Genomic DNA, 27,290 nt, shown 5'->3' with positions numbered 1-27,290 from the left:
ATTATGGACAGAGAGATGGACAGATAAACTGATAGATGGGTGGATGAAAAGAATCATAGATGGGATAAACATGGTTGAGGCTTGAGCCCAAGAAAATCAGCTTTAAAAGGGTATTGGCTAAGTGGAGTATGAATATTCTACCTTTGACCTGCCCAGTCAACAACTTCAGTTAGTTGTTCTGTTTCCTTCTTTTGTCATTTTATCTGTGTTCTTATACTTTGTGCAAAAAAAAAAAAAAAAAGTGCAGTATGGTACAGAAAATGTAGTCATCCTATTTCCTTATACTATGTTGCTTCATCATCTTTCAAAAGAGGTCCACATGCTGTACTCTGGCCCATGCCACTGCAGGTGTTGGTGTGGCAATATGCAGGGAGAGCACAGGAAACCCTGCGTTTACCATTCTGGACTTATTGACAACTAGAAATACCGGAAGGTAGGCAGGGGTGGAGTCCTTTGCGGCAAAGTTATCTTTACCACAAGTTCCGTTCCCATCAGCCACCTTATCCCAGTAAGTTGAAGAAAAGGGAACTGCAGAGTCCTCCTAGAGTTGATAGTGCTGTGGATTAGGAACCAGTGAAAACCTTAGCTAGAGATCACCGGAAGCCATGAGTCTACACTTTCTTTTCTATCTCTCAAGTCTTCTTCTCATGTTTCTATCATGAGATTTTCCCTTCCAGTTCTCATGTTACCTCTCCCCCAACTTTCTACCTATCTCATCTGGATGGTCAGCCCCACCCACGTCGGGGAGGGGCCACTGTTGGGAATAGATAGGGGTTGTCTAGGGGGAGGGAGAGAGAGAGAGAGAAGCAAAGCAGTCAGGATATATGGAGGACAACTGAAAAAGTTGCTTAAAAAGCTTAGCTTAGAGGCCATGTGGAGATATGCATATGGCGGTTAGAATCTCGTAATAAAGCTGGATTTTTCCTAAAACTTCTTCTGACTGCTTTGTGAGTCTCTCCACCATCACCCTGCAGCCTACTGACCCTCTGGCTGGAGGGGCGACAGGCCACGGGTCTAGCTGAGAGAGACCTCACCACAACACCAGGACTTTATAATTAATAATTAATACAACATTCTCCTTAACTTTTATTTCAAAGAGTCCTTTCTGTGGTATTTTTTTTCTTTAGTGTTTCAAAGAGAGAATGATAGGAAAGAATGACAGGAACAGAAATTGGGGGCAAAGTAGTAGAAAAACAGCTATTGTTATCAACGTTTTGCTTTGGATGACCTGGTTCAACAGTCTGAGGATCTTTCTGGAAGTTTTTGTCAGTTATATTTGAAGACTTCTTGTCCAACAGCTGGCAATTGACCTCTTGTCAAATAGCTGACAATTCAAGCCTGAACAGGCCACTATTTAATAACCAAACTCCAATTCATTTTCATGAGCAAATATCCGTTTGATCCTTTCTCACCAGAGCTCAGGTCTATAGTAGTTGGAAGATAAAAATAAATCCTTTCTCTGGGTAAAAGGTTTGAGCCTTCATTTTTACCCCAAGGGTCGTAAAGAGTCATCAGGGTCACAACTGGTTGTGTAGGGAGATCATGCAGCTCTAGGAACTAAATTGGGGTCTCATGTGGTGACCTCTATACTATGTCTCCAGCCTCACTTTGGGTCTTTTGAAAATGTGATATATTTTCTTGTCCTTTTTTGGGGGGGTTGTTGGGGGTGGGGAGTCAAGGCATAGACTAGAGACTATTCCCAGATCATTGTAGGGGCTTGCTCAGAGAATTGCTTGGGTATCATGTAGTATAGAAACTTGAACCTCAGGATTCCACATTAAGATGTACTCCACCCATTGAGCTATTTCTATAATCTATCTTTTAAAAATTAGGGAAAATATCATTTTTGATAGAGGGAGTTTGGGGAGAGCCATTCAGGATTGTTATTTTGGACTGAAATAGAGTCCGCCACATTCAAGCCAAACACCTTAATTGCATCTCCAGCCCTGTATATATCCCTTTTTTGAGATAGTAACAATATCTAGAAAATTCTTGGCAATATTGATCATCACAGAACCTATAGATAATACAGGACCTATTTAAAGAAAGCCAGAAAATTATTATTGAAAGATACAGAGCAAGAGCTCAACAAGTAGCAAGGTGCATTATATTCTAGGATAGAAAGACTCAATAACAACACACCCATTTCATCAAAATTCATAGATATATTTACAGTTGATCTCTGTCTTTTCTTTTCTGTCATCTCTGGCATGGGTTTCCTCAATATTGATGGACCTGTTCTTCTTTCTACTGGTTCTGCCCTATTTGAGTGCCTTCCTGCTTCAACTCCTTTCTCAGTCCTTCATCTCCTCATTGATAAAGCAAAGCTAATCACACTGAAATCATTTCCCCATTACATAGGAGAACAAGCAACAGGCACTCCCCAATTTGAGAGGAAATAATGATGATTCTTTGGAGTTATCATCATCCTAAATTATCTTGAGACCCCAGGGGGTGTATAAGACCTAATGCAGAGCCAATATTTTCTCTGGAGTGAAAGAAGGATTATTAGTGAGGAGCAAAACAGAAGACTAAGAAAAAGAATTTAGCTTAAACCAGAACTGTGCATATTCTTCCCTTCCTGGGGTTATATGTTCCAAATAGAGACTCAACACTGTAAAGATCAGATAATAGCTGTAATCATTAACAATGATTAATATCAATAGTAGTGAGTTTTATAAAAAAAACTTTTCTTAAGGAAACTTCAATAAAACACACACACATAGTTGTTATTCTAGGAACAATTGAGGTTCTGCTCAGCTCAGGGTTTCAGAGGTGCAAGAGGGACATTTATACTAACCTCTAAATAACAACCCCACCACATGGGTGTGGCAGGAAGCTGTTGTTTTGGTTTTGCCCATGAGGCCCCATCTTGCTTTGGAGAATGATTGCAGAGTAAACTGACCCTGCCCCATACTCCACATCTCACCCACACACAGCAGCTAGTGCTGGTTTGTGCTTAATACATTGGATGCCATTGGGTTCACATGCATTTTCCAGCCTCTAACATGAGTAGATAACATGGGACGTGCTAGCTACTATTCCTCAAAGGAAAGGGCCCCTGCCCTCCTGAACCCCAACTAGCCAGCTTCTGGACCCACCAGTTGTGGATATTCCTGGCTCAATACTGTGGGGTCACAAGCAGCAGTGTTTAGGGGGTAAATGGAAGGGGGACCAAACCCAAGGTTCCCATATGCAAATACCCACAATCCTTTCAATTAGCCCAGCCCTCTCCACCTCCCTTCTTTTGTAAATTTTGACTTTTTATAGCTGGGGGCTCTCCTCTTCAAGTAGTTGGTTACACTCGCTCCCACTCTCTCTAGATAGATCTATAGATAAATAGGTAGTTAGATCTATCTAAATTTACATAATATTTAGATGATATCATACACACACATGCACACACACACCCACACACACACACACACACATACACACACACACCACCCAGAAGTTTCCTTAATATCAGAAGCTGCAAAGTTGACTTTTTTTTTTTTTTTTTTTGCTGCTTTTGGCTTCTGCCAAGTGCAAGCTGGGAGAATCCCACCCACTTCCCCTCATCCATTGTCTCCAAATGTGCTGCTTATTCACTGGCTGAATAGAGAACCCCCAGAAAACTGAGCCAAGCAAACCACACCCCAAACCTCCCTGCAAGGGTATCCTGAGTTGCACTGGCCTCCTTCCTCCGTGGACACATCTCAAATTGACCTTCCAGGCGACTTCTTTCAGAACCTGAATTTAGAATAATGCCCAGACACCTCGGGGTAATGTATGCAGTGCTTAAGAACTGCAGTGGGTGCCATTTTTTTAAAGCCTTTAACTTCACCTTGGCTTCAGGAGGTTGGAGCGCAGTTTAGTTTTGCTTACTTGGCTGCTTCTTGCTCTCCACCCACTGGCAGGTACTGTGCTTCCTGCTTTCTTCTCCTGCCTCATCACAGCCTGGACCCCACCCTTGTTTATATGTCTTGGGCCACTGCATCAGCTCTTTGTGGTCTCAGGGAGGATGGGTGGCAGTTTTCACTCTGTTATCAGAGCAGAGTTTGCTGGGAGGATGCGGGGGATGGCCTTGTTTTGAGGAGGGACCAGCAACTGTGTCACAGAGAGGAAGCCAGCAGGAGTTGTTTTGTTACATGGCTGGAGAGAAATCAGAGAAACAGGAGCATGAAGGGGAGACGAAGCTAGAGAACTCGGAGGTGTAACAGACCCAGTGCCAGAGCCAAGTGTCTGCATTGGCAGCTTGACATACACACACACACACACACACACACACACACACACACACACACACACACACACATACCCCAGAAGAGCTGTTCTGCTTGAATGTGCAGAAGGACTGACAAGGACAAACTTCCATGCATAACTATTCGAAAGAAACAGAATGATCTCTGTGACGTGGGAACCAATCACACCTCTCTGGCTCCCAAATTATGTCTAAGATCAAGGAATATATTCAGAACCCAGGCAACTCCTTTGTGTTTCATGTTTGTTTCTTTTTTTCCTCTGTTTTTTGTTTGTTTGGTTAGTTGGGTGGGTGGTTGGTTTGGGGCTACACCCAGTAATGCTCAGGGGTTACCCCTGGTTCTGTGTTCAGGATTCACTACTGGCAGTGCTCAAGGGACCATATGAGACTCTGGGGATAGAACGCTGGTCAGAGGTATGCAAGGCATGCAAGGCAAGTGCCCTCCCCACGGTACTATCACTCCAGTCCTGTATTGTCCTTTGCCTCTTTTATTCTTCCTCCCTTCCTCTTTCTCTCCGTCTTCTCCTTCCCTCCTATCTTTCCCTCATCCCCTCTTCATAAACTAAGTTATTCTTTTTTTGTTTGTTTGTTTTTAAGCTACATCTAGTGATGGTCAGGGATTATTCCTGGCATTGTGAAGGACCATGTGGAGAGCCAAGGCTAGAACCCATTTTGACTGCTTGGAATGCAAGTGTCTGGCCCACTGTAGTAGTTCTCTGTACCCTATCCTAAGTTGTTCTTTTAGATGAAAGAGTGGAAAACTTTGCTTTCTATTTCCTAAAGTTCAAAATTGCTTCCTAAACTGGAAGGAGAGAGAGAGAGAGAGAGAGAGAGAGAGAGAGAGAGAGAGAGAGAGAGAGAGAGAGAGAGAGAGTCACACCTGGTGGATCTCAAAGGACCATATGGGGTGCTAGAGATCAAACCCAGGTGGGCCTTGAGCAACACAAGTGCCCTGCACACAGAACCATCCTTCCAGCTTACTGCTTCCTAAAGCTTAAAGAATCAGAGGTAAATTGGAGCTTCTTTCTCCACCGGGTCACACGCTTTCTTGAGAGGGATGTGGCTTTCGCTACATTAGTTCTTCAGGTTAGGAAGAGCTGTCACTGGATAGATTGGACTCTTAGAAAGCCAGTGTGAGGCCTTGACTTTGGTGCCCTGATCCAGTGTGTAGGAGACTCAGTGTGGTCTCATTCTCGATGACTCTCTTTAATATGATCCACATGTCAATACCAGGGCCAGCGCAATAGTTAGTAGGTAGCAGGTAGGGCGCTTTCCTTTCAGGTGTCCATCCTGGTTCAATCCCCGGCATCCCATATGGTCCTCTGAGCCCCTCCAGGAGTGATATCTGTGTGCAGAGCCAGGGGTAAGCTTTGAGCATCACCATATGTGGTCCCTAAACAAACAAAAATACATTTCCAAACAAAACACAAGAGGACAGAGCCTGCTAGAAACCAAGGTGGAGTGGTGATTTGTTACTGTATAATTCTCCATCCAAATGGACTGTATGCATTTCGTTCTCTCTGATTGCCTGACAAAGCTGGTTTGAGATGCTAGAAGGCTGAACTGGAAATCTGGGAAAAGAAGTCAAAGCAAGCTACACTTACTTAGGCCAGCTCTTTCATCCAGTGTCCACACATCACACAGAGCCATGTTTCTGAATCCCAGGTGGGTCAGACAGTGGATTCTATTTGACAGAATCTAAATGATAACTCAGGAGCTTAAGTCAAAGTGCTTTAGAAAGGAGAAGTTCCAAGTTACAATTCAGTTCTGTCCCAAATCCCAGCCCCTTGAATGCCATTCTGAAAATCTCATCAATTGAGATCCAGACATATAGGCTGGCATGTCTGGCATGCATAAGGTTGTGATTCCAATCCCTGCCACTGCCCCCACATCACCACCTGTGATGTCCAGTACTGCCGCTGGAACCCCTGAAGCCATAGTAAGTGTATAACCCCTTGTACGATGCAGCTTTGTGCTTCACCTCAAGCTACAAATGGAAGGGAAGGGATAAAAATAGTCACCAGTTTCAGGTTAACCACTCCTGAAACTAGAACTTTACCCAAGTTCATGACCGCACAAACCACACCCAAAGATGCCCCCTCAGCTGGGTGCTCCTCTCTCCTGCCAGGATGCAGGAAACAGATGAATAAATCCTCCTTGGCTTTAGTCCTCTTGAAAAGAACCAGCCATGTGCTTGAGGTTTCCACAACAATTGGATTGAGTGTCCTGAGCATGACACTTACAGCCCAGAAGTTCCCTACAATAGATGGAGGTGAACATGAAGACTTACCAAGTCCGTGTCATCCCAAGAAGTGGGTTTATTTTCTTTGCCATCTGGAAACAGAAAGGCCATTAAGAAGCATGTTTTGGGGGGACTAGAGAGATAGTGTTAAGGCTCTTGCCTTGAACAAAATTGATCCCGATTTGATTCCAGGTACTACATATGATTCTCCTTAGCACCAGGGGTCATTCAGGAGCACAAAGCCAGGAAGACCTCCAGCAACAAACTTAACCCCCCTCCTACATACACGCACACATTTCTGTTTTTGTTTTTTGTTGTTGTTGTTGTTTTGCTTTCGTTTTGTTTTGGGTCACACGCAGCAGCACTCAGGGGTTACTCTTGGTTTTGTGCTCAGAATCGCCCTGGCAGGCGTGGGGGACCATATGGGATGCCAGGAATCCAACCACAACCCAGGGTTGCATGCAACCCGCATGCAAGGCAAATGTCCTACCACTGTGCTATCTCTCCTGCCCATGTGCACATATTCCTAAATAAATAATAGTGACCAGTACAGACATGAGAATACATTTTAATAAACAATTTAAACAACTGAAAGTATGATCCTTTAGTTCCAGCTCTTGGGTCATGACAGTCTGTAGCCAGGCACATTTTCTTTGCATTTTTACAAATGTAAAGTCTGAGCAAAGTTATATACCAAGAGCACATTATTCCTGGTTTTGTAGGCGTTCTTTTTCTTTTTTTAATCTTTTCCTTTCTTCCTTCTGGCCACTCACAGTTTCAATTCCTCTCTCCTACTTGGTTCTTCTTTCTCTTTCAGGATCTTTTATCCCAAGTTATTTTAGGCTTTGTACCTTACTCTGAAGTCTTGATGTTTGGAAATTAAGTTATTTTATACATGGAAAATTAAGTATTTTAAACTTTGTGGAGTGAGTGGAAAAATCTCTGGAGGGAACAGGAGGGAGCAAAAGGTCAGTGAAGTTCAACCCTTGTAGGAAGGAAAATCTGCACTGAAGGTTGACATCATCCAACCAGCGTGGATTCCTCCTTTGAGTGCAAACTATGGCAAGAAGGAGCTTCTTCAGAGAGCTAGTGTACTCACTTTGTATGTGAGAGATTGGGGTTCAATCCCTGACACTGCATGGTCCCAGGGCGCTTCTCTCAAGGAAAGTGCTAGAATAATCCCTATATCTGAACCTGAAACAAACAAAGCAAATAACTCTGCCTCCTTCTTGCCTTATGTCTACTGCAATTTCTCCTATAGTGACTGAGTGTGGAAAGTGGGTTTTTAGTCAAATCTCCATCTCACCACTTTCTGGTTCACTAACTTTGGGGCATTAAAATACACTGGAGGTAAAATAACACCTAACTCATAGGGCAGGTGGAAAAACTAGAGTAAGTGGTTGAGTGATTTAAAGCAACTGGGAATCATAACGAGCACTAACTTGGTAGTAGCTGTCATTGTGTTGTTTTGGTTTTCTTTTGGGGGGGGCATTTGTATACATAGAATTAGCTATTTCTGTGCCAAGGTTTTTATAGGCCACATTATTTGAAACCCATCTACATTGATGGCTATCTCTGTACTTCCCTCATCCACATGGCAGACATGCTCTGTCTCCCTAAGATATAAGGAAAGCAAGAGAGCAGCGGTCATGTTTACCATCTTCTCTATTTGCAGCATATTCTTGATGGTGTTAGTGATTTGTTCTTTGCAATGCTGTGATTTTGAAAAGATCTAGTCAAAGAGGAGACTGAAGACAACTTAGCGAAGGTGGTTGAGATCTTTGTACCCTGGGTGGGGCTAGCTCAGTCTCTCCTGCCCTGAGCTTTCAGCCAGAGAAATAGTCTTTTGTGCCCCAGGTGAGAATATAGTTGGGTTCTTCCAACAGTACACATGGTGTCACCTATGCCAAGTCACTTCCTGGACATGAATGATCCACCTTCGGGCTTAAAACAACCAAATGGGGAAGTGTGTTTGTTTACTGAGGCTGCCATGGCAGAGTGCCCCACACTAAGTGAGTCAACTAATTGATGTTTTGTCTCCTTGTCTAAAGGCTGAAGAGCAAGGTCAGCAGAAATGTGAGAGACAGTCTGCTCCCCCTCTCTCCCCTCCTTTTCAGAGCTTTGTAAACCATCTTTGGAATCCTTCTAGATCTTGACCTTCATCTTCATCTAGTGTCCTCCTGGGTTTGTTTTTATACCCACATCTCCCCATTTTTATGAGAACAAGATTTATGGATGTAGGAACCCAACTGACTCTACTAGGACCTCATTGTAAGCAAATATCTCTGTGTTGGCCTTTTAAACCAAGTCATGCTTTGAGAAATGGGTGTGGGTGAAGGCGAGGCTTCAAACTGTGAATTGGGAGGGGCACACAATTAAAATCAGAAATAGAAGTGATTGGTGTCTCCAATTTTCTGGGTCAGGAAAGAGGCCTGAGGGGATGATGTTCATTCCTTGAGCTAGAGAGGCTAGAGATGGGATGGTGCATATGGTGGCCTGATCAGGATGGACAAAAGAAGGGAAGTAGTGCAGACTCCCAAAAGTCAGGGGGATCTGGGCTGTTTAGATGAGTAGTAACAGAAGGAGCTCTTGGGTTAATCAAATCTGTCCTGAACTAGCTATGTACCCTTAGGAAAGTTATTTAATCACTCAGCATGCCATTGCTTCATTTGTAAAATAAAATAATAGCAACCAATTCATTGGCATATGAAGATCAACATACATAGATTAGGGACCAGAGAGAAAATATATGTGATTAAGGTGCTTGTCTTGAGTGTGGTCCACCCTACTTGGATACGGGGCATTGCATATTGTCCTCTGAGCACCACCAGGAGAGACCCCCAAAGCACTAAATAAGGAGTAATCCCTGAGCAGTTGTGGCTTTAGTTGTGGCCACTAAACTGTCTCTCCAGCCCCTACTTTCAATTTTTTGAGGAACTTAATCTATCCCATAATGGTGGCACCATCTTACAATTCAGTCCCATTTGAATAATTTACATAATAAAGGGCAACTCTTGATCAGAAAGTAACTTGAGTTTTCCCAAGGTCAAGGATGATGCTGAAAGGATCAGAAAAGAAATCAGTCTAGCTCTTTATCTCTTCCTCTTGAGCCACTGTCCTATAGATTACAAGACATTAAATATCAGTAATACCCTCTAGTGACTAGAATGCAGGGGTCTCAAACTTAATTTACCTGGGGGCTACAGGAGGCAAAGTCGGGGTGCTCCTTGAGTGCAAAGTCAGTAGTAAGCCTTGAACATTGGGGGGCATGACCCAAACAACTAAAACAAAACAAAACAAAACAAAAAAAGATTCCTCTAGGGCAGGGCCACAAAATGTTGTATGGAGGGCCGCGAGTTTGAGATCCCTGTGTCTAGTCATTGTACAACCCAATTATCCACACATTTCTCAACCTGTTTCTAAGGCTAGTCCCAGCCCTGGATGAAGGTGATTGGAGGTTCTAGCAGAATCCAGGCTGAATATTTTGCTTTGGGAACTTCACAACAGCCAGTGCATGGGTGTTTCATAGCTGGGGCTCATGACAAACTGACTCTGGGGATTCTGCTGGCCTGGTGCATTCTCACAGTTCTTCTTCACTCTCCTAGGAAAACCTGATGTCTTTTTTTTTTCTTTTTGAACCACACATGGTGATGCTCAGAGATTACTCCTGGGTCTGCCCTCAGAAATCACTCCTGGTGGTGCTCAGAGGGCCATTTGGGATGTTGGGGATCAAACCCAGATCTTCTGCATGCAAGTCAAACACCCTACCTACTGTATTATCTCTCTGGTCCCTAATGCCATTTTAAAGATAAATTAAAATGGGTTTCTCTGCCTAATATGCAGAGTAACACTGGGAGGTAATATTTCAGTGGCACTTAACAGTATGAGCTATCACCACACACTCTTTGGTCAAATTCCCAAAAACTGACAACACCAAATGATGAAGAGAATATGGAGCAACAGGAACGCTCTTTCATTGCTGGTGAGAATGCAAAATGGTACGGCCACTTTGGAAAACAGTTTGACTGTTTCTTCTAATACTTAATATACACATACCATACAATCCAGCAATTGTTTCTCCTTGGTATTTACCCAATGGAGTTAAACACTTATGTGCAAGCAAACACCCACAGACAGATGTTTTCACAACTTTATTAATAAGTCCCAAGATTTGGACGCAACCAAGATTCTTTTAGTCGCTGAGTGGATCAATAAACTATTCCCAGACTGTGGAAAACTATTCAGTGCCAAAAAGAAATGAGCTAGCAAAGACTTGAACAGATGTAGATTTTTTAAACGCATCGCAAAATGAAAGAAGTAATTTTGAAAAGTCCACATTCTGTGTGATTCCGATGTAGGGTGTTCTGAACAAAAGTGATTGATAACTTGCAGGGATTCAAAGTGATAATAATGTACCAGTGATGGAGCATATGTTAGAACAAACACCCCACCTCTATTGGGGTGTAGATAATGGAAGAGGCTCTGCCTGGGAGGGAACAAGTTTTGCCTGGAAAAATCTCTGTACTTCCTCTCACTTTTGCTATAAACCTAAAAGCAGCCTGGAGAGACACAGCTCGAGGTAAGCCCCTTACCTGCAGGCAGGTGACTCCAGTTCATCTCTGGCATTACGTGGTTTTCTAAGACACTGTTTCTCGAGCTGTTTTGAACTATGGCTCTCTTTCAACCTTGATTTCTTCCAGTGACGCCCCCTCCCTTTTCTAACAATTGACCCATTTCCCGTGCATTGGTATCCCATTTATATAACTTACATCTGTGCCCCCTTCAACTATCTTGGTGGTCACCAGGAACCAATAGGTATAGTCCCTGAGTGTGGGTATCCCCTCCCCCAACTTCTTGTTTATCCCACCTGAATGATCAGAACTCCCCATACCTGGAATGGCCAGGTAGAGGAGTCTGCTTGTGGGAAGAGAGGGGATAAGAAGGAGAGTTAAAGTCAGCAAAGGGAGTCAGTCAGCAAGGAAGCCTGGAGAGCAGCTTAAAGGGAAACAGAGACAGAGAGCCAGAGAAGGAGCAGAGAAGTGGCTACTTGGAAAAGGCTTAGCATAGAAGCCATATGAGGAAATGCAGAGTGGTTAGGACCATGAAATAAAACTGGCTAACTCCTGAAACTTCATCTGACTGCTTTGGGAATTTCTCCACGGTCACCCTGCAGCCTTCAGACCCGCCAGGCCATAGGGACTGTAGGAGTAGGTCTGAGTCAAAAAAGGCCTCTCCACCCCCCGTCCCAACGCATGTGGACTGTCTCAATATATTAAAAATAACACCTGAGCATTGCAATAGGGCACTCAGTGGCAAGATATCATGCAACCAAGCCCTCTGAGAATGATGGGAGGGTCTCCAGCTTTCCTAGGCACTGACAAGGACCCCCACATTCCAGCAGCATATTAATACGAACATATTAACTTATTAATCTACTCAGTAAAATCAATTTGCAAGAAGTAATCACCTTCCCACACTAACTCTCAATTAGTGTCTCTATTTGCATTCTTCAAGCTTGACGCTGAGAGGCACAACAAGGCAAAAGAGAGGCACTGAGAAACCCCCAAATGAAGGCACAGTATCACTCGGAGACAGGTGTTCTTCAAAGCCATGCAGAATCCAGCATTTTGTCAGCTTGGGTTTGGTGACACAGGCTGCTGGGACATCCCTGAAAGGTTTCCCCTCGCTCTTCAAGGAAATGCCTTCGAGTCAGCATTTCTCTTTTCTCCTTCAGTGAACAAGTCTGAAGAATCAGATTGAGTCAGTATTATGCAATCAAAGTTGTCTAACCCGGATTATTTATTTATTTATTTATTTATTTATTTTTGTTGCCTATAAGTTTGAGTTGCTAAGAGTGCAACAGTGCATTGTACAGGTTAAGTTATGTCAGTGTGGGGCCAGAGAGATAGTACAGTGGGTAAGGGCTGACCCCACACCTCTACCCCAAGGCACACCACACCCACATCCTGCCCAGAATGATCCCTGAGCTCAGAGTCAACCCGCCTTGGCATACCACTAAGTGTGATGTAGATACAAAAACAAAATAAAGATTTGCAAATGTCCCACCCTCAAAAGTTAAATGTGCCAAAGAGAAAAACTGCAAGTTCTGAGTGAGAGAAATACTCATCCTTCCAAAGACTCACTTTGCTTTTCTTTCAAAACAATTGCCCTCAAAAGAAATCCAAGATAGGGAGAAATATGAGCCTCTTCTTCGCCCCCTTCCACACTCCCTATTGTTTTCTAATTCATGAGGAAGTGAAAAGCTACTTTCCTCTTTAAGAAAACCTGAACTGGAGGCTGCGAAGAGACACTCACTTCACCCCTAGATTCAGAGCCAGACGGGTCTGATCTGCTGCCCCTTCCCTAAAATACTGCTTCTTCTGCCTCTTCAAAGGGCTCCCAAAGCCCATTCATCTGAATGAAGCCACTTGCCCAGAGCAGAAGCTGTCACTTCCTCTGGGTTTAGGCAACCCCAGGAAAGGAAATCGCAAAGCTTCGGGGTGCAGTGTGGCTGCCAGGACTGTGTCTGCTAGAATCTTGTCTACTGTCACTCTCTCGCTGCCCGGCTCCAACATGCAATTCCTGGACTTGGAGGAGCCCTTGGGGGATGAAGAAGATGATGTTTTTGGTGAAGGTAAACGGGTCTTTCTGACAGGCGTCGTTCTGTTCTGCTTTGACCCTCCTGGAAACTTTCCTCTGTGGGTGCATGAACTCTGGGGGTGTCCTGCTGGGGATGCTGGTTGTAGCTCCCCAGCTACAGGATCCCCACTAAAGGAATATGGAAATGGGCACCAGGGACCTGAATTGTTTTTCTAAACACCTTTTGGTTGTTTAAGAAGTTAGGACTAGATAAAGGTTGGATTGAGATTAGAAAATAGTAGAACACTTTTTCCCTTGTCCATCTCTGGACTCTCCTGTCTGACATCTTATGGGAAGTCTGTTTGTGGTACTTTGCAAGAACAATTGGAAAAAAATAATAGTTGTTCTCCATGGTACCATGTTGCTTTGATCTGTATTGCCCAGATGCCCACTCTGCAGCTCGCTACTTTGAATTCCTCTCTCTCTCTCTCATGCTCTGGTCTCTAGTTACCTGCCACCCCAACTCTGCCATTTCCTTTCCTTCTAGGCTAGGACACTGCAGCCTATTGGCTACTGGTATTCACTGTCCTGCCTAGTTTTCTATAGGCTGGAGATTTTTCTAACTCACCTAGTGGAATGTCAGTGTCTTTTTTTTGGGGGGGGAGGCCCCACACCCGGCGATGCTCAGAGGTTACTCCTGGCTGTCTGCTCAGAAATAGCTCCTGGCAGGCACGGGGGACCATATGGGACACCGGGATTCGAACCAACCACCTTTGGTCCTGGATCGGCTGCTTGCAAGGCAAACGCCGCTGTGCTATCTCTCCGGGCCCCGGAATGTCAGTGTCTTATTCAAATATTACTGATGACATGGGCCATGGGTAAGCTCTTTCTTAGAATTTGGAACTATCCGAATGGTCACCTAGACTCTGGGAATCATATAAATTTAATCATATGCATGCACAATGTATCTAAAATTATTCAGTCATTTTTCCACAGGAGCATGGGAAACTTATTGCAATCACAATTTGGTTGACTAAGAAATTAAAGGGTCAAGAATAATGGGAATTCTCTGTGATGCAGTCTGTGAGGGTGCAACCTCTGTTGTGTTTTGAGTCTGTCTTTGCATATGCCTCAAAAATACTTAAAAGTCATAATTGCGAACTGGAGAGATAGCATGGAGGCAATGAGTTTGCCTTGCATGCAGAAGGTCGGTGGTTCGAATCCCGGCATCCCATATGGTCCCCCAAGCCTGCCAAGAGCAATTTCTGAGCATAGAGCATTGCCAGGTGTGACCCAAAAACAAAACAAAAAAAAAAAATCACAGTTGGGAAAAGTGGAGTAATCGTAAATAGTACAGCAGGTAGGGCACTTGCCTTTTACATGGTTGACTCAAGTTTTATCCTCTACATCTCATATGATAAGGTCCCCCAAAAATTTGATCTCTAAGTGCAGAGCTAGGAGTAAACACTGATCACTGCCAGGTGTGGCTCGGAAACAAACAAACAAATCACAATTTGGGGTGTCTCTCGCGTTTTAAATCAGCTTGAAGGATATTTATTCAAATGTTGTTGCCACAAACCAAAATCACACTCAGTAGCTTCACTTTGAAGTTGGACCTTCAGCTCTGTTCTTCAGCTTTCACTCCATTTTAAAGATCTATGATCCTGCTTTTTTCTGTGCTGATACCTATTTCCTTCTGGGCTTCATGCACACCTAGACTGGTCCTGGTGCTAAACAGCGCCACCTGTAGACTGATGTAGTCACTGAGGGCCCCACCCTGGACTGACTCTCTCTCTCTCTCTCTCTCTCTCTCTCTCTCTCTCTCTCTCTCTCTCTCTCTCTCTCTCTCTCTGTCTCTCTCTCCCCTCTGTCTCTGTCTCTCTCTCCCCTCTGTCTCTGTCTCTCTCTCCCCTCTGTCTCTGTCTCTCTGCCTGTCTCGTTGTCTCTTCTATCTGTCTATCTTTATCTGTCTCTCCAGTGAAGAGTCAAGATGAGGACTCAAAGTGACTAGAGAGATAGCACAGTGGTAGGGTGTTTACCTTGCATGCAGATGGCCCGGGAGGGACCCGTTTCGATTCCCAGCATCCCATATGGTCCCCGAACCTGCCAGGAACAATTTCTTAGTGCAGAGCTAGGAGTAACCTCTGAGTGGCACCAATTAATCAATCAATAAAGTTTAAAAACTTTTTTTAATGAAGACTCAAGCTGAGAGTTAGATAAGATGCAAATAGAAAATTCTCACGTGCCTTTATCAAGTGATGTAAACAAGTTCTTTGCCTGGAGCCACAAACCTTGGTTGTGCCTTCATAACAGATCACCATTATCTGGATTGCATTTCATGTGTGATGTTCTCTCTACCTTCCAGCTTGTTTAATTTAATCTGTAGAGTTTACAATCTTGTAAAAATCCAGCATCTCAGGGTACTTACTTATGTTCAGTTTGTTGAGTCAAGGCTCAAGCAATCTAGTTTCCATGGCAGTTTGTGCTGTTGGTGACTCATTCCAGGCAGGTCTGCGCTGTGTGATGGTCAACTTCTCAACTCTGGAATTACACTGGGCTCTGCCTCTTGGTTCTGTCTGTGGCTTTGAGCTGACCATGTGATCTTCAGGCTTCAATTTATTTACAAAACAGAGCACAGACATCCTACCTAGATGGTGTATGGGTTAGAATTTTGCTACAGGGAACATGCTTAAAAGAGGTGCCTAAAATCTGACAGACTCAATGAATACTAGGTCCTAACATATTTCTCAAAACAGTTTTAAAGATTGGGTTAGAAATTGATGATTCCAATGCATTCACTCCTGAAACTTTCATAGTATTATGCAATGTGACTTCAATCAAAAATGGTTATAAAATTATAAAGAGGATTCTACCAAGTGTTTTTTTTTTCCACCCTTCTAGCTGGTTAACCTAGAATATTCAAATAGGGCTTATTTATAGAACTTCCATTTGGGGTTATTGTTTTTTGATGTTGTTCTTTTAAAACTAATCTCCCTAACTTCCATCCACCAAAGCCCCAAATGATCTTCCACCTCCTGGTCCACCTCCTCAACTGGCACTTTTTTTTTTTAACTTTTTAAAAAATAAAACACGATTGTTTACAAGGTTGCTCATAATATAATTGTTTCTGGCACTCCACGTTCCAACATCAATACAACCACCAGTACGACATCCTTCCATCACTGTCCCCAGTTTTTCATCCTCACTTCCAACCCTGTCTGTCCCCTTGGCAGAAACAAAATAATTTACTTTCTATTGCTTGTTACATAGAGTGGTAATGAAGTTATCAAATAAAACTTTAGTAAAAAAAAAAAAAACCTTTATGAACATTGTTATATCTCACAATAGGGTAATCAAGTCATTCTCAGAAGGTTTCTGAAGCTATTTTGCTGATAGTTTAGCATTCAGTGTTATTGGTTTTGCTTGTTAACCTTGAGTGGTTGCGTTCAGAGTTAATTTGCTATGTTCCTACTGGGATGTCAACATTGAGGAATTTGGAGGACTCAGTCTGAGAATTCCAGGATCTGTGGAGCTGAGCTGACCAATGGACATGGTTGGTGGCTATAGGATGTGTCTGTGGTTTCCAGGGCTTTCCAGAAGGTTGGAGGAGAGAAGAGAGGTGGCCCACCCTCACTCTGAGAAGACCCAGAATTCTCAGCTTAAAGTCCAGCATACCTAGAGTTTTTGTCAAGCAGTTGTCTGCAGAGACCAATGGAAAAACAGTGAAATTGGGTCATTGTATTGGAGGCAATTGTGGGTTGTAGATGCAGCTTCTACGGCTTCAGCAGGGCAGGAACTTGGTCCACCCACCTCTGCCCCAAGAGCACCCCAGATTTTTTGTTTTAATTTTTACTTTATTTTTATTAAATATAATTTATTTTAATCTTAGTGGCTTACATATCATTGACAATAATATTTTAGGTACATATTAACATAGAATCAGGAGAATTCCAATCACCAAATTGTCCTCCCTCCACCTCTGTTCCCGTCCTTCTTCCCATAACCTCTTCCCTGACCCCTAAGGCTGCTAGAATAAGTGGTCCCCTCTGTGCCTAGTTTACTACTTAGTGGTCTTACACCATTTGGTCTTGGTACCTCCCTTATTCCCCCCCCCAATTGGGAGGCGGGACTACATAGTTCAAGTTATGCGGTTTTGTTTGAAGAAGAGAAAAGTAATAACCTGGAGAAAAAAAGAAAAAAAGAATCAAATACTCCGGAAATGGGCGAAGTCCTTCAGGCTTTCATCCTTGGTTTGAGAGACGAAGGGGAAAAAGAAGGTGAAACACCACAACAGTACATAAAGAACTGTCAAATAAAATATCCAGTGAGCATTCCAAAAAAAAAAAAAAACAAACAAAACAAAACAAAAGGGTAAGCACCATATAAAAGCCATGGTATTGAGATAAAAAAAAAAAAAAGGTGGCAGAGCACATAAGAAAAGAAAAGAAGGGGCCCGGAGAGATAGCACAGCGGTGTTTGCCTTGCAAGCAGCCGATCCAGGACCAAAGGTGGTTGGTTCGAATCCCGGTGTCCCATATGGTCCCCCGTGCCTGCCAGGAGCTATTTCTGAGCAGACAGCTAGGAGTAACCCCTGAGCACCGAAGGGTGTGGCACAAAAACAAAAACAAAAAGAAAAGAAAAGAAGAAAATAAATATAAATGGAGACATCCACTTCAATAGCCAAACCACAACAATAAAATCAACAAAAAATAGATAAGTAAATAATAATAAAAAATTGTTTTGTGCTTTTTTTTCCCTCCTGCAGATGCACAGTAAATGTTGGGGTCATTCGAAAGAGCGCCCCAGATTTTTGAACTGTGATAGAGTGTACTCCTGAATTTTCACTTCTTGACTCCTATCTCTTTTGAGAATAGAATGAGTCTATGAAGCTGGCCAATGAGTGGACATAGCAGTAACTATGGATTGCAACTATGGCTGCTGGGGCTTCCAGAAGTATGGAGGGATGTGGGGAGGCTGCTCACCCTCTTCCAGGAAGAGCCAGAGTTTGCAGACAACAGGCACATTTTAAAGTTTGATCATTGGAGTTTGGGTCTCCTGCTTACAGTATTGCTGGCTGTAATTTAGACATATACTCGCCATCATCAATGTATCTGAGCCCCTGGCCCATGACCTGTGCTACCTTCTAATCTACCTCTTCTTACTCTCCCTGCCCCTTGATTTTGTGCCTTCCCTGAGCTGCTCACTTCTCATAATCTAGGGTTAAGGATGATCCAGTTAACCCTTTGATATCTTGCATTCCCTTGTCCTGTTATTCTATGTACCACAGACAAGTGAGATCATTTGTGTTTGCCCTTCTTCTTTTTTTTTTTGGTTTTTGGGCCACACCCTGTGACGCTCAGGGGTTACTCCTGGCTATGCGCTCAGAAGTTGCTCCTGGCTTCTTGGGGGACCATATGGGACGCCGGGGGATCGAACCGAGGTCCGTCCTAGGCTAGCGCAGGCAAGGCAGACACCTTACCTCCAGCGCCACCGCCCGGCCCCTTGCCCTTCTTCTAACTGACTTCACTGAACATGATTTCCTCCTGAGAGAACTTGCATTTATAAACAGCCCTCCAGAGGGGTGATAGATATGGAAGAACAACTCTGGACACGTCATTAAGAGCCTGGATTGTTGCCCTGCCCAGCTCTTATAGAACTTGAAGAAACGTGGACGAGTCAGCTAACCTCCTTGAGTCTCCATCTTCATCTAAATACCGGATGCTAGATGGTACATTCTCTCAGCTGTCACTTTTAAAACTCAATTCTTTCTGCTCAGTGGGCAAACATCTATCTAGGAGCACTGATGCTTGCTGAGACTACCATTCATCTACTCAGCTCTCTTAGCACGCGTAAGAAAGCAGAATGCCCTGGGTACAAAGAATTTCCTCAAACATTAAAAAAAAAAAAAAAAAAAGGAAAATGCCCAGAAGCTTGTTACCAAGGCAACGCTAGTTCTATGCAGTGGACACACATTTTTAGAGGACCCCCATGCCCCTCAAAGAACAAATTTAGAATGTAGGTCCACTGGACTGAAAGTATCCATAAAGCCCATTCAATGTGTGGATTACAAGATCTGGGAGAGGAAAGAAAATGAGTTAGGTTCATAATCTTCTTTTAACTGTCTCTTTGAGATCCTGTTTACTTCAGTGATTGTTTTCTGTGGTTAAAGAGAATGTCAAGGTTCACAGGTTTGAGAAGCATTGGTGTGAGACTTGGTTCTTGTTCAAGGGGAGAGTTGCTCATGAAAAGTGAGAAAAAGAAGTTACTCATTAGAAACCCTAATATTAGTTCCTTCTCTTCCTCTCTATCCTTTCTTTGTTTCCCCTGTGTGTCTGTCTGTCTGCTTGCTCTCTCTCTCTCTCTCTCTCTCTCTCTCTCTCTCTCTCTCTCTCTCTCTCTCTCTCTCTCTCACTCTCACTCTCTCTTTCTCAGAGCATCTCACCTTTGGAGAATGACTTCAAAGACATACATTTTTGTTTATTTTGCAGATTGAGGGAGCTATCAATTGGATTAGCAAGCTATTAGGGGGAAAACAGTCATTGAAATGAAAGGCTACTTTATTCCATTCTGTTCCAAATTTATCAAATGAAAGGGCTTTCAGCTAGTTGGTCACTGTGCCTTCTTCACAAGCTGTCGGGTATATCTTTAGTAGAACTAGCTGGGCGGATAATAATAGTAATGATAGCATAACAATTGTACTAATGACAGTAATGATACTGGGGGAGGGTATAAAAAGAAAAAAATATGTCCTACAAAGTGGATGCCCTTGGCTGTGTTTCAAGAACAGAAACAGCTTCCACATGTGGGAAGAAGCAGGCCACCAGGTGGTGGTCAGTCAGTGAGTTGGCAGCCAGAATTACGCTTTGGCACGAGTCAAAGCTATAATTGCTTTTTCCTTAGACCCATATGCCCTCACTGCCTCTGATTTCAGCTCCACTCAGGAATCTGTTGTCAAGTTAAACCATTAGAATAATGAAACACCACAAGTTCACGGTGAAGTGTGCCAACTACTTCGAAGGCTCGTATATTCCCCTGGGCAATCTTTCCTTTTAATATCTAACCTCTAAAAAAGACCACAGGAAACAGAAAAGAAGAGTTGGACAGAACTTTGCTCTCTGGAGCTAGCTATTCGTCTTCCATCCTGTCTCCCATTCTGACTATGTCTAGGAAAGTTGTGCAAGCTCGCCAGAGGCAGAGAACCCTCCCGGATGGAGGAGAACTGGCCAAAGGAAAGGTATTCAACAATGCATGACTGTTGCTCTTCAACAGACGCTCAGGTGGGTGGGGGAAAATGCCACTTCAAAAAGAGCTGGTCTCTTTTTCTCAATACTAGTAACTTAGCACCGATTTCCTTTGAAAAGCAACTTCAACTCAGAAAGAGTAAAAGATTGATCCGAAAGGGACCAGAGAGAGAGCACAGTGACAGGGCATTTGCCTTGCATGCGGCAGACCCAGGAGAAACCCGGTTTGATTCCCGGCATCCCATATGGTCCCCCAGACTTCCAGAGCCATTTCCAAATGCAGAGCCAGGAATAACTCCTGATCACCGCCTGGAATAGCCCCAAAATCAATCAATGAATAAATAAAGATTAAAAAACAGAAATGATTAATCCAAAAGAAGAAGAACAACAACAACAATAACAACAACAACAACCGGGGGGGGGGGCAGTGACAGTACCTAGGGGAAAGCATTTGCCTTGCAGGAGGACTACCTGAGTTCAATCTCTATCACCAAATATGGTCCCCAGAATTCTGCCAGGAATGATCCCTCAATACAGAGCCAGGAGTAAGTTCTGAGCACCACCACCAGATGTGGCCAAAGCAAACCATATAATCAAAATAATAATAATAATAATAATAATAATAATAATGATAGAAAAATTTTAAATAGCAAGAAAAATGGTAAATTAATACAGTTAAGTTATTATTTACTTTTTAATTTTAAGTAAAAAATAGAGGTCCTCTTCCTATTTTTCTGTATTTCCGATCTTTTTTTTTTTTTTTTTTTTTTTTTTTTTTGGTTTTTGGGTCACACCCGGCAGTGCTCAGGGGTTACTCCTGGCTCTATGCTCAGAAATTGTTTCTGACAGGCTTGGGAGACATATGGGATGCCGGGATTCGAACCACCATCATTCTGCATGCAAGGCAAACACCTTACCTCCATGCTATCTCTCTGGCCCCTGTATTTTCTATCTTTCTGTGGTTATAAAACCTAGATAATTTTTAATAAATAAAATATTGTGCAATCTATTGTCACAGGCATATTTTGATGTGCCTGATGCATGATATTTGCCCTTTCCAAAACTGAAAGAAGGAAAAAGAGATTAAATTAAGATAGGTCCAAACCAATTACTCCTGAAAGGTAAGACAGGTTAAGTCATGCCCTCTATGGAAAGAGAATTGAGAGGTACAACATTAAAGTGAATTGGTCTGGCTAGACAGAAGTAAAGAGTTTGGTTTGACAGAATTAAAAGATTTTTTTTTTAACAATGTTGGATCCTCTTTGAAAAACAGCTTATCTGGGGTTCTCTAAATGAACCCAAATAATGGGATCGAAGAAGAACAAGAAGAGATTGTTGCAGAGTTGTATTCTCAGGCACTGCCAGGTTTCCTGAGTCGGTCTCCACTGCTTGATTCTAGAATAAACACTGGAAGGGAGTCATTTTCCTTCGTCACAACATCTAGAATAGACTCAGATCTCCCCTAGTCACTCATGTCTACATGACCTATGCCTTGGATTACAGTTAAACATTCCCTTCCCATAGATGTCAAAGCAGCTTTCTTTGGCTGGTGCCAAAGAGATGGTGTCATTTCTGGGGCACAAACTAAAATAGCGAATTGCACTCAAGTTATGCAGGCTGTCTGGGCCATCAGTTCATCCCCTCCCCTGATTTACAACCTCTAGTGACCGCTGAGTGAACTAATGAGTTCAGGTCAAAGCCAAAAGAGGCCCAATCGTATAAATTAAGCATTCAGATTCTTACTTGAGATCTCTCTCAGCAGCCGGCAAAGTCATTTCAGGAATGACCTGAGCTATGTGTGAGCTATGTGTCCCTCTAGAAGACAGAGATCTGAGGGCATTTGCATGTATCCCCAGGATAGGCCTGATACTAGTGACTAAAGTGGGAGGCATAAACATGAAACCCAATATACAATTACTGGCATGTTAAACATTAAACATGAACTCAAACTTCCCTGTGTTTTCTCAATATTTAGGATATTCCTGGCTGTACCAGAGACTGGTTTCAGGGGATTTAGGGTACGTTTCTTGAGCTCTAGATGGCTGATGATTCTGAAGCATCATACACCCCCAAATAAAGGAGGGATTTGTCAAGGGCTTCAACTGTTGATCCTGTTGATAAAGGGCAGTTAAACTAAACTGAAAGCCATTTCACTTTGTGATTTGTAGTCAGAGTTTATGCCATAAGTCATAGAGAATTTCTCTTCAATTAAAAAAAAAAAAAGAACAATCTGCCTCCTTGTTAGATATTTTTCCCCTCGACCCCCATTTATTTTAGAAATTTTTAAGAGAACTATTTGACTGGTGCTAAGAAAGCAATAAAAAGGCAGCTATGCTGGAACTGGAGAGATACTAGAGCAGGTAGAGCAATTGCCTTGCAAGCAGCCAACCTAGGTTTGATCCCCCACATCCTATATGGTCCCTGGAGCACCAACAGGAGTAATTCCTGAGTACACAACAGGAGTAACTCCTTGGCACTGCCAGATGTGGCCCCCAGAACAAAACAAAACCAAAAAGCAGCCATATGCTGAACTAAAGAGAAAGAGGTAGAAAAGGGCAGGAAGAGGAAGAAAGGGGGGTGTTAGTCACTCAGCAGTGCTGGGGATGCTGTTCCTCACTGCTTGCTGGGGAGTAGCATTTCAGTTCCAGAGGTATTTTGGGAAACCATGTGATGTAGGGGACCAGACACGGGCAAGCTGCACACAGACAAGGGCACTCTTTAACCCCTGCACTCTACTCCATTCAAGTTTCTACTGTTTTGAAAATAAAACAAGAGAAAAAAAATGTTTATAGGATGCAGGAGATAAATAATGTCTGGAGCTTTTGATCCAATAATCTATTTCTAGAAACCCCTTCCCAGGCAATGATCATAAATATTAACAAAACTGAGAATCCCCAAAATGCTCAATATTCAAGGAGTAGAATATTTACCCTGAAATTGCTGACAATTATTATTGCAAGGACATTATAATGGCATGGAAACTATTTTGTTGTTGTTTTTAGCTGCACCTGATGATGCTCAGGGATTATTTTTGGCTTTGTGCTCAGAAATTACTCCTGACAGTGGCTGGAGCAATAGCACAGTGGTAGGGTGTTTGCCTTCACTCGCCTAACCCAGAACAGACTTGGCTCGATCCCCAGCGTCCCATATAGTCTCTGAGCCAGGAGCAATTACTGAGCGTCACCCCTGAGCATCACCAGGTATGGCCAAAAAACAAACAAACAAACAAACAAAAAATTACTCCTGACAGTGCTCCAGGAATCATATGGGATGCTGGGGATCAAATCTGGGTCCGCCACATGCAAAGCAAATGCCCTACCTGCTGTGCTATTGCTCTGGTCCCAACATGGAGACTTTTAATGAATATCAAAATAGTACCTTCTGTGAGCATGTTATTTTTAAGCTGTGACTCTATATGGAAAATAAACAGGAAATGAATAACAATTTATATTATAACCATTTATTTACATGTGAACTTTTCCATAATTTAGGATTTTTCATGCTTAAACCTGCTTAACTAGTATTACAGACAGAAACTCCCTTACAAATCAATACTTCACACAAAAATGTGGGAGTTTAGAATATAAAAGTAAGGAAATTACAGACTTTGGGAAGGGCCAACCATTTCTTTTTCCTTTTGGTGAGCCAGAAAATTTGGGTTGAGTATGATAAAGATGTTCATTCATAGAAAGATATAAAATAAACATAAGACAAGATCCTTGTCATAATAATTTTTAAAAAAGACAAGATTTTTAAGTGTGTTATCATCACCAGCTGAACTATAAGAGTTCACACTAGGAAAAAAAATCACTTCTAAATAAAATATGAGGCTAGAAAGAGAGTACATCAGGTAAGGCTCTCGCCTTGCATATGGATAACCCAGTTCAATTCCTGGTACCCCGTATGGTCCCTCAGCACTGCCACTGAGTACTGTATCTGAGTACCACTAGGTATGACCTTAAGACAAATAGAATAAAATAAAGTTAAGAAGAACAAGTTTCTGCTTTCTGGAAGGTGATGAGATTATGGTGCTGCGATGTGACATTTTTTCCTTCTTAGTCTTTGGATCACTGAGACTTAAGAGTTTAAATATTTATTTTGTACAAGTCAAACAACAGAGTGACTCCCTGGCTGCTCCTCCTGCCTCTTCCCCAAGTGCCCATTTAGGGGAGGAGTTGACAAGCAGAAATAGAGTGTGTGTGTGGGGAAAGTGGGGAGGGGGGGGAGACTCGACTTTCAGAACACAAAGGAAGTCAGCTGACTGAGCTGCAGAATCCATTTTTATTTCCTCTAAAAACAGGCACACAGAAAACTCTAAGAAGGAGCAAACATGAAAACATTTTCTACAGTGATTATTTTTTCCAATTCAGAAGAGCACAATGAGCCAACAGAAGGGTACTTAGGGGTGGGGAACATAGTTGAGGGTCAACTTTGCTGGAAGCAATATGTAGAGGCCCTTTTAAGCACTTTTCAGGCCAGTGCATGGCAGCTGGGGTTAGCAGAAAAGGCGGAGTCTTCTCCTGAGGCTTCTGCTTCATGTGCTGAGGGGACACCAAGGGTCCCAGACCCCAGTGGCAGCTGCTGGTCGTGTCCATTCACTTCTTTTAATATATATATATATATGCAAAGTCTACATTTAAATATAAAATGTAAGGAGCAGAGCGGTGGTGCAAGCGGTAGAGCATTTGCCTAGGACAGACCGTGGTTCGATCTCCTGGTGTCCCATATGGTCCCCCAAGCCAGGACTAATTTCTGAGCATATAGGCAGGAGTAACCACTGAGCATCACTGGGTGTGACTGAAACAACAACAACAACAACAACAACAAATAGACCAAAATTTGAGATCTCTGATCAATGGTTTTGGTTTTCCTTTTTAAAAAAAAAAAATGTTTGGTGTGGCTCAAAAAGCAAATAAATAAATAAATAAAAATTGTGATAAAAGGTATATATGTTATGTGTATATACATATATGTATGTATGTATATATATGTGTGTGTATATATATATATATATATATATATATATATATATATATGATTTGTTCAGCCTCGGAATGTAGCTCAGAGGTAGGTTGCCTGTTTTACACATATGCAGCTCTGGATTCAATGGCCAGGACCCAAAAAAAACCCCAAACCTCTATTTTCAATTAGCTGTATTCTGTAGTCTGGTAAAAAAAAAAAGTGTATATTTGTTCTGTGTTCTCAGAATATACATAACATGTATGTTCATAACATAACAACATGTTCTTAGTATTACTGTTATACTAAGTACTTGCCATATGAAAAAATCTGAAGCCACCATTTGTTTTAGATGTTGGATTATTACCATTCAGATAACCAGATTCAATGAAGGTCACATAATAGAACAAAATAGTTGGAACACCAAAACCTATCTATTGAACTTCTTTTTTTTTTTTTTTTTTTTTTGGTTTTTTTTTGGGGGGGGGGGCCACACCCTGTGACGCTCAGGGGTTACTCCTGGCTATGCGCTCAGAAGTTGCTCCTGGCTTCTTGGGGGACCATATGGGACGCCGGGGGATCGAACCGCGGTCCATCCTAGGCTAGCGCAGGCAAGGCAGGCACCTTACCTCCAGCGCCACCGCCCGGCCCCCCTATTGAACTTCTAATCTATTGAACTTCTTAGTAGTTTGGAAAGCTATTTAACTCCTCAAAAGCCTCCGATTCCTTCTTCCACATGGGGATGATGAGTAATTGTGGTGAGGAGGAGGAGGAGAAGGGTGCAAAGATATTGATGGAATGGTGGTGACAATGATAATGAAACCAATGGCGGACAAGGTTGTAGAGAGAGTCTTGATGGGGTGAGGAATGTAAAATGAAGATGCTATTGGTGTGATCATGGTGATGAAGAAGATGATAGTGACAGGAGCTATGGTGATGGTAGTTGTGGTGATATAATGATGGTGGTAGTAGTGGTGGGGATGAAAATGATAATACGGGTGCTCATGGTGAAATGACAAGGATAATAAAGATGATGGCTGGAGATGGTCACCATCTCGAAAAACAAATTGCCATAAAGTTCAAGTACAAGATAATGGAAAGCCATTAAGGACTTGCTATATAACCCTTAATTACTACTGTGATTTCTGCCAGCTGTCCCAGCTTAGCTGTATACCTAAGTCTATACAAAACCCCTTTTCTATTAATAGCTTTTGATTCACTCACACACACACACACACACACACACACACACACACACACTCTGATTAGAGCGGAGTGTTGAGACTTCTGCCTTCAACTGCTCTCCTGGGAATAGAGTGGTGACATCAGGCTCATTCTGGCTCACGAATTAACAGGCCTGGAGTTGCTATCTGATCTCTACCGTGTGACCAAGGCAGGACTCAAAAATAGCCCCATGGCTTGGGACAGCTGGGACTGTGACAGCCCTCCCATTTCCCAGTGCTTTCTACCAATGTGGTTTCCCTTTAAAATGCACATGGAAGTCCAAGAGCTATATAGACTTACTCTGACATTTTTCATGTGGAAAGACACTCCCCAACAGTATATGGGCACTGGTCTGAGCTTGTGTTGAGCATACCAGTCACCACTATCTCACTGCTGTTCTTCAGAGCTTTTGTTATAAAAGTAATTTGAGAGGCCAAAGTGATAGCACAGTGTGTTGGGCATTTGTTTTGCACACAGGCCACTGGATTCAATCCCCAGCATCCCATATAATCCCCTGAAGTTATTTCTGAGTGCAGAGCCAGGAATAACTCCTGAACACTGCCAGGTATGGCCCCACAAAAAAATTAATCTAAAGCACTGAGAGATAGCAGGGAGGGCACTTGCCTTGCATGTGGCTGACCAAATTTAATCTCTGGAATCCCATATGGTCCCCCATGCACCACCAGGAGTGATTCCTTCCTGAGTGCAGAGCCAGGAGCAGTCCTTACGCACTATCTCCAAAAAGGTAATCTGAGGGCTAGAGAGACAATACAGGGGATAAATTTCTTGCCTTGCACTCATC

This window comes from Suncus etruscus, chromosome 18, assembly GCF_024139225.1.
Source record: "Suncus etruscus isolate mSunEtr1 chromosome 18, mSunEtr1.pri.cur, whole genome shotgun sequence".
Lineage (NCBI taxonomy): Eukaryota > Metazoa > Chordata > Mammalia > Eulipotyphla > Soricidae > Suncus > Suncus etruscus.
Note: the sequence above shows the minus strand (reverse complement) of the source record.